We start from the raw sequence: 8,014 nt of genomic DNA on the forward strand, positions 1-8,014 counted from the left end.
CAGCTCGAGGCGAATCATGCATGTGTTAAGAGTGTTCGGTAATTTTGGAAGTTCTCAATTTGGATTAAATTTAGGTTGTGCAAATGGTCTGTTCTGTGTAACATTTGGGTTGGGTGGCTTTTAAGAAACGCTCTCTTTGTTAGGTTACCCAACACTGAAAATAATTTGGTGAACACACAGAAGAGTTGGAACATAGCTAAACATTACATTTCTTTAGGAGTCTGGAGTTTTCTTAAAACCTTGGACTTCATTGGCCCCAGGGTGAAGGGTTATATGTCATTTACAGTTAATTAGGGACGTTTACTGTTGGCTTTCTTGTTTTTCCATATAAGAACCTTATGCTGGTCTGAACATGTTAATAAAGTACGGTGGATGAAATGATGTGCTATTTCTAGTTTGAATCTTGAGATTGAAAGCCCCCCCATCAGTGTAAAACAATACAAGGCCCTGTCTTACGGATTTAACTTAGCTAAAGTGCTTTGCAGTATCTTGGTGGCCCATTGAAGATAGTAAATGAGGTTTGGGTTTCCCTGTGTGATTCACGTTCAGTTTTGTTAAATTAGACCCATGCTTATTGGAGCACTTCAGTAATCCTGACTTCCTGGGACTGTATGTTCTCACCACTTTAATAAGTTTATAGTCTGGGGAAGTAGGGCATCTTTATCTGCACAAAAACACTGTGTATCAGTTGGATTGAATCGTGGGAGTTAATGGCAAACTTCCCAAATTATCACTGAGAGTTCTAGAAACAGTTGGCATTTAGCTATGGGGGAGGGGCGGTAGGTCGCCAGCCTGCCTGAAAGGGGTTGGGCCGGTCCTGTGTGCCCTTCATGTATAAATGGAGGCTTTTCTGCTGCTTTGACTATTTCTCTCTTAGTTTTGCTGCCCTGCATGGGATGAAGTCTGTAATCGCAAACACCAAACACTCAAATTACTTATCTTACCTTTAGTTTGTAGGGTCAGATCTCTAGAATTTAGGACGAACGCTAATCCTGGGAGGAAAGAAAATATGTGTAAAAAGCTAAGCAACTTCATTAACTTGTTAATGTCTTCAGAATTCTTGCAGTTGACCCTGTCTTTGAAGCACACTTCTAATCTGTACATGTTGTTAGCATAGGAGACTGGTGGTAAATGGAGTGTGTGGGTGTTTTTTTTTTTTTTTTTTTTTTTTTTTTTTTCCTAAATAGTTTGTGTGGGTGTTTTTTTTTTTTTTTTTTTTTTCTTTTTGGCAGTGTTGGGAATTGAGCCTAGAGCCTCACTCCTGCTAGATAAGTGCTCTACCACTGAGCTACTGCCCAACCTCGATATTGTATTTTGTTGAAGACCAATAAAACATTTTAACTTTTTATATAAACCCAAGAATCTCTTTTGGTACTTGTAGTCTCCATCTAATTAAGGTTTTTGCAAGACTGATTATCATAATACCTGTCTGCCAGAGAATCAGAAATAACTGCTTCCTGTGAAACTGGTAAGCTTTCAAGCTAGCGAGCTAGGTCACTACTGCTTTATAAACATGGGGTCTCTGATGAAAAGGGGGTGACACATGGACCTTTGACACTTGAACCTGTTGAGTAAATGTGCTAGTTCACTTATTGTGATGAAGTGTAACTGCAGAGTGGTCTCCACACAGTTTCTCCAAGGATGGCTGGCTACTGTGGACATTCACTGAGCAGGTGTGGATGGAGCTGAAACAATTTGTTAAGGTTTGATACTTACATTAACCCTGAGAGAAATGCTTTGGAACTCAGGGGAGAGAGATGGCAGAAACATTGGCTCTGCTTACAACTGTTTTTCTAGTTCATGTGAATTTGACTCATTTTCAGAAATATTTACAGTGGATGTACATCCCTGAAGTGGGAAGAGGAAACAGTGAGCAGGAGACATTTACATTTTGTCCTCAGACCTGGGGTTGTGTAGCAAGAAGGCCTTCACCTTGCCTGCTGAACTGCCATCAACAGAGCCTTGGGATGATGGTCAGGAGGTCTGACTACTTATGTCGGTGGCATCCTACTTAGTAATGGTACAGTTTATTGCCTTTTTGCCAGACATCTCGACAAGGACAGGGACTCTGCCTGAGCCACTTCCAGGAAGGTGGGAAGAGGCACTGCCTGCCACACTGCCTGTCGTTCAGGCCTTCAGACTGATCCCTGTGATCAATCTGTAGTGTTGGCTTTCTCTGTGGTGGGATGGAAAGGTGCTCCAAGGTGTTTATTAGGCTTTGAAGAGGCCTCTACCAGGTCGTTTTGACCCTTGTTCCATGCTCTTTCTGGATGACGGTTTATGACACATTTCCCTGCTGCTTTGCCACGCTTGGATTTCTGATTTCCTGACAGACTTCTTGTTTCTGATTGGGCTGAGCTCTGAGGTACCTCTGGTGAATAGTCTAGGAGTCCTGATATCATGCTTAAGCCTTCTGTCTACTGAGGTATGGTGTCTTGTCCGTTCCCGTTTTCCCTAGTATTAAATAAAGGTAGCCTCCGTATACTGGTGGTAGGAAGAGAATATTAAGAGTGGAGAGAAGAGTGTGGTCAATAGGCCACACAATCGAGCATTTCTCAAAACTGAGTGTTCCTGATGTTGTGTTGTCTTGTAGTGGTCCGAGCAAGGGTGCTTTTGGTAACTACTCAGTCTCTATCCCTCTTGGTGGTGCCCTTGCGGGTAGAACTTAGGCCTTAAGTGTTCCCCTTGTATCATAGAGTTGAGACAACAGATGTGTCGTGTTCAGAAGTGTTTGACATGCTGTGTATTGCCGGAGTGTCACCCCGTGCATTGGGTTGGGAGGTGGCTTCTTTGTATTACATTTTACATCGTGTTATTCCTTTCCCTGGGGGCATAATGCCACGAAAAGGCCTTGGCAGCTCTGTTTCCTGAGTTCCTGGGCAACATTCTTGAAAGGAACAGTGTAATTTATTTATTTTTAATGTTGTGCTTGAGGCTTGCTCATGAAGAGTTAGACTATATTGTCAACATTCCCTGGGCCCATCCATTTCCTTGGTTGGTGTGTTTACAGGGCAGTGGGGGTGGGTGGGTGCAATGGGGTACAGGTTGGTCCCAGGCCTTGCATACTGTCTCTTCTGACAGTTGTGGTTAGGTTTCAAATCTGTGTGTCCCATTGAAAACAGTTTTCAAGTTTTTAACTAAAAAGGAATTCTTGAAGCTGAGTTCAGCAGGACTTGCGGTGTGTATTATAGGTAGATGTTTTTCTGCCCTCTAGCCTTGACCAGTTGAGAGTCTGCACGCCATGTCTAAAGCGGCCAAGACAGCTTTCCTCAGGAATACTTGTTCAGGTCTTACTACTCAGCGGCACTAGTGCTGTGTGTCCGAACTGTACGGGTGCTTTGACAAGTCCTTTTAACAGTATGAGCAGCTGGTTCCCTAAATTTAACTGAGGACCAGAGGCTCAGGTGGTGAGTGGCAAGAGCAGTGGCTCTTAGGCCAGTGTCTTCTGGCATTGAGTCCACAGGAAGTCCATGGATGTGGGAGAGTGTTGGGTTTGGTCTTGGCATTACTGTTCCTGTTTTTCTGAACAGATTTGTTCTCTTATCTACAGTAACTGCTGACAGTGTCAATTGTTTAACTGATTTTCATCAGTTAGGTCTCCCCTGGAAAACCTAAAATGGTTGCCTCTTGCCAACTGGACTGAGGTCATGGGCTTAAGCCTGGCTTTGAGGGCTCTTTTCGACCTGTTCACTTTCCCATGCTCCTCTCTGGCAGCTGAACTCCTGCCTGTCTCTCAGATCCTGGAGCTCTGTCCCTGTTACCACTTTGATTTTGCCACGCCCTTCCTTTCTCTTAGGTTTTTTGCCTAGTTTTAGCTCCACGTCTTGAGAAGTGTCTTTGCAGTCATGACATGCTCTCTGATTTCATTGCCTTTAATGCATGTAGCTGCCCCTTCCCTCTCTTGCTTCTTTGTGGCTATAGGTCATGTTGTGCCTTTGTGTGCTGCTGTGCCTTGGAGAATTTGTTGAAGTTCTTGATTATTGTATCACAAGCTCAAATATTTTCATGTAAAAATGGGTTGTTTCTCTAAGGCCCGTGTTAGAATGAGCATCAACATCCCTGCCTGTGTTGGAATGAACATTGACATCCCTGCCTGTGGCATTGATGCACTATAATCCTTAGTCCCACTTAGACTTCCCTGGCTTAGGAGTATTATAGACACAGGACTGTTCTGTCATCTCAGTTTTTATGCTGCTGGGAGTGGACAAGGGAGAAAACTTGGTTCATTCATAAGTGTTCAAAGAGAATAGGTGGGTTTGTGTCCTGTGTTTCAGACAGTTTCTCTGTCTAGCCCTGACTGTCCTGGAACTTGCTCTGTAGACCAGGCTAGCCTTGAACTCAGAGATCTGGTTGGCAGAACATCCACCTACCACTGTCTTCTAAGTGACAGAGATCAAAGGTGTACACTACCCCCCCACTTGGCTAGGTTTGTCCTTTGACCTGTAATAGCAGCGGCAGTATTAAGGGAGAATGTGAGTCCATTTAGGCCTTTGTCACCTAATCAACTTCATCCCATTGTACATGCTGACTTCGTCTTATCTGACATGCCTGGGACTGGGAAATGGTTTGGACTTTTTTACTAAGGTTTTTGCATGTGCGTCATGGGATCTTGGCTGTGGAATTGGAGTCTAAACCTGAAGGTCATTTTTGTCTCCTGTGCACCTTGTGGCACAGCATAAAGTGATGCCATGCTTTACTTAGTGTTGTCTGTTTTGTCAGCGTCTTGTCACCTGAGGTCGAGGTGAAGTGTGTGTTTGGATCTGGTTGATGCTTAGACAGTTTTGGATTTTTGGAGCATTTCTGATTGTGGTCCTTCTAATTAGGGATGTTCGGCCCATGTGTATGCCAGGTATAACGCTTAAAATTTTGGAATTTGTGGGTATTGAGACAAGATCTCATTTTTATATAGCTCAGGCTTTGAACTGAGCATAGCTGAGGCTGCTCAGTTTTCTACTCCTGTGTTGTTGCTGTTGGAAGTGTGCTACTCTGGCTGTTGCTTCCCTTAAGGATGTTCAGGACTTTGCTTTCTAGATGCTCTTTATCTTATTTCTTTAGTATGTATGCGTATATTTTGGAAAGGGTCTCCCTAGGTATATAGCCTTATCTGGTCAGGAACTTGCAGCAGTCCTGCCTCTGCCTCCTCAGCGGGACCACCACACTCTACTAGCACCTAATAGTTTTCTCTTGGCCTTTTAATACAGGCTTTCCTTTAGCCATGTACCTAAACAAACTTGTGGTTTAGCCTTCTTTTTTATAACATTCTGATGAACCCTGGAGCTTGATTTATGGCATAATTTTTAACATACTAGCGTTTAACGTAGGCCCGTCTATTCAAGGTACATGTATGCCATCTACCAGAAGACCCTTGTCTTTGTCATCTTCTCTCGGAGGGTTTTTACGGTGCTGTTCATGTATTCATTTTAACCCACCAGGGTAATTGACTCTAAAGGCAATTGAGTTGATGTTATGTCCATTCAAAATATCTAATTTAGAGTGCATTCCAGCATGATTTTGAGTGAACAAAATGAGTTGAGTGCTGCTTGCTGCTTGGAAACTAGCTCACAATGTACATACAGTGTGCATGGCCTGGAGTGTAGAGAGCCCAGAGGAAGGAAGAAATTGCAGAGGAGCTCGGGGAAGACTGGGTGCTGGTTGGTGGGGGGGAACCAGGCAGTGGAACTATGGAGTCTGCCACTTGGGTGTGGCCGCCCCCTCCCTGTGTTACCCAGAGAACACAGAATTGAAAAGCCTGGAGACAACTTGAAGTCAGAGATGATCATTCCAGCATATTTTCTTCCTGTGGTTTAGAGAAAATGTGCTGTTCTGTGGCACTGTTTGACCTTGAACTCCTGATCCCCCAACCTCCGCTTCTCAACTACGTGGGATACAGATGTGTCTACCAGGTCTGGTGTCAGTAATTTTGTGAAACTACTCAGGATGTTCGAACTTGTCCTCCCTCCTACATACCTCATGTAATTCAGACTGACTTTGAACTCTGATCCTTCTGCCTCTGTCTCTCAAATGCTAGGATTAATTGTAGGTTGAGATACCACGGCTGGTTCTATATCTTAAGTAAAGATGTAGTTAAACAATTTAATTAATACAGTGAATTTTACTTTTTAGGAATTACATGTTAATCTACTTTTTTTTTTTTTCCTGAGTTCCATGCAGTCCTGGCATGGCCTCTTTCTGGATGCCCAGCTGAGGATGATCTTTACTTCGGCCTCTTAAGTGCTAGGGTTACAACAGAGCCCTGAACGGGCTGTTCATGCACTGCACCGGCTTTTCCCCCGAGCTGCATGCTGCATAGCCTAGCACTTGGTGTCTAGTTTTCCTTCTCGGAGGTCAAAGGTATTAGTGGTTTCTTTCTTCTCTATGCTCTAGAAGTTAGAGCATGTGAAGAGGCAGTCAGTGGCTCTTTAGGTTGGCAGATTTGTGGTTCCCTTATTACTGTTTATTGAATGCGGCAGCGTTTTACGTGGATCCAGTGCTAAGCTGAGACTTACCTTGGTTTTAAATTAGAACTGTTATTATTTTTTACATTTATGATGTGTGCACTCTCACAGCTACTGCATGCCTGTGGAGGTTGACTTCTGGGAGCCAGCTTTCCTTCCTCCCCTCCTGGTGGGTCTGGGTGTTGGAGTCAGGACTTCAGGCCTGGCGGAGTGCCTGTATGCCTATGAGATACCTTTCCAGCCCAGCAGATGATTAGCACCCCTGACCCCTGAACCATCGTCGCAGAGGGGAAGTCATTTAACTTCTGTAAATTTATATCAAGGTAGTGAATTGAGACACTATCTGAGGTTTTCTCACTCACTCAACTAACGATTGAGTTAGTATGCTCAGAATGGCACTGCTCTGTTGAGATGTCAAGTCTGTCAATTAAACATATTAAACATTTATTCTGTGTGTGAGTATCATTGTGCATACGTTGTAACTGTGTATGGAGGTTAGATGACAAACTGCAGCAGACAGTTTTGTCCTTCTACCACGTAGGTTCTGCGGATCAGTTTCAGCCATTTTGCCAGCTCTCAGTCGGTTATTTATTTAATTTTATTTTGTTTACGAGACAAAGGCTCATGCTAACCCAGTTAGTCTTGTTATATAGCTCGTGCTTGTGTCTTGAGCTGCTGGACTCTTCTGTTTCCTAAATGCTAAGGTTGTAGGCATGTATTAGCATGCCCAGCTGTGTCTTATAAAATTCCACTTTACCTGAATGTATTTTTATTTATTTATTTATTTATTTATTGGACGTTCGAGGACAACCTTGCTGGCATCAGCATCAGTTCTTCCATGTGTGCTCTGGGAGTTGAACTCATATCTTTAGGTTGGCAGTGTACCTGCTGAACCATTTTGCCAGCCCTCAGTTAAGGATTTTTTAATGTTCTACACTGATTGAAGCTGCCTTTAATTCCAGCAAGGGAGACAGAGGCAGGTAGATCTCTTAAGTTCAAGGGTAGCCTCGTTTACAAAGTCAGGGAGAACTTGTCTCAAAAAAATAAAAATAAAAGTAAAAAAAAGAAAAAGAGAATCTTTTAATTTGGATAATTACAAGAGAGAAGAGCCAGGCATGGCAGCTCAGTCCTGTAATTTCCAAATTCAGGAGGTGCAGGCAAGAGGGATTGCCTGTTTAAGGCTATCCTGGGCTGTGTGGCAAATATACAAACCTTTAAGGAGACAGATCTGTTATTTTCTCCTACCTTTCCATCCAGTTCTGAAAGAGCTAGATCCATTTTTAGAGTGTTATATGATGAAATGTGTTGGAATATTTTTGTTGTTGGGTTTTGTTTTGTTTTTTTGTTTTTGAGGCAGGGTCTTACTTTATGCAACTCTGGTTAACCTGGAATTTGTTGTGTTGACCAGGCTGGCCCTGAACTCACAAAAATCCACCTGTCTCTGCCTCACAGATGCTGTGTAAAGGCCTGTGCCACCTCACCCTATTTATTGTAGCTGTGTCTTTTCTAAAGTCGATATATAGAAATAAAAAGTTCTACTTGTCCAGAAAGACCTCAGT

The 8,014-nt window shown here is 43.2% G+C and overlaps 1 protein-coding gene across 3 annotated transcripts in view; it reads left to right on the forward strand.

Annotated features, from left to right (window-relative positions):
- Positions 1-8,014, forward strand: part of Tbl1xr1 (transducin beta like 1 X-linked receptor 1) — a 136,600-nt gene that overhangs the window by 948 nt on the left and 127,638 nt on the right. The gene's annotated exons all lie outside the window — the stretch shown is intronic.

Source organism: Mus caroli, chromosome 3 (genome assembly GCF_900094665.2).
Source record: "Mus caroli chromosome 3, CAROLI_EIJ_v1.1, whole genome shotgun sequence".
NCBI classification, from domain to species: domain Eukaryota; kingdom Metazoa; phylum Chordata; class Mammalia; order Rodentia; family Muridae; genus Mus; species Mus caroli.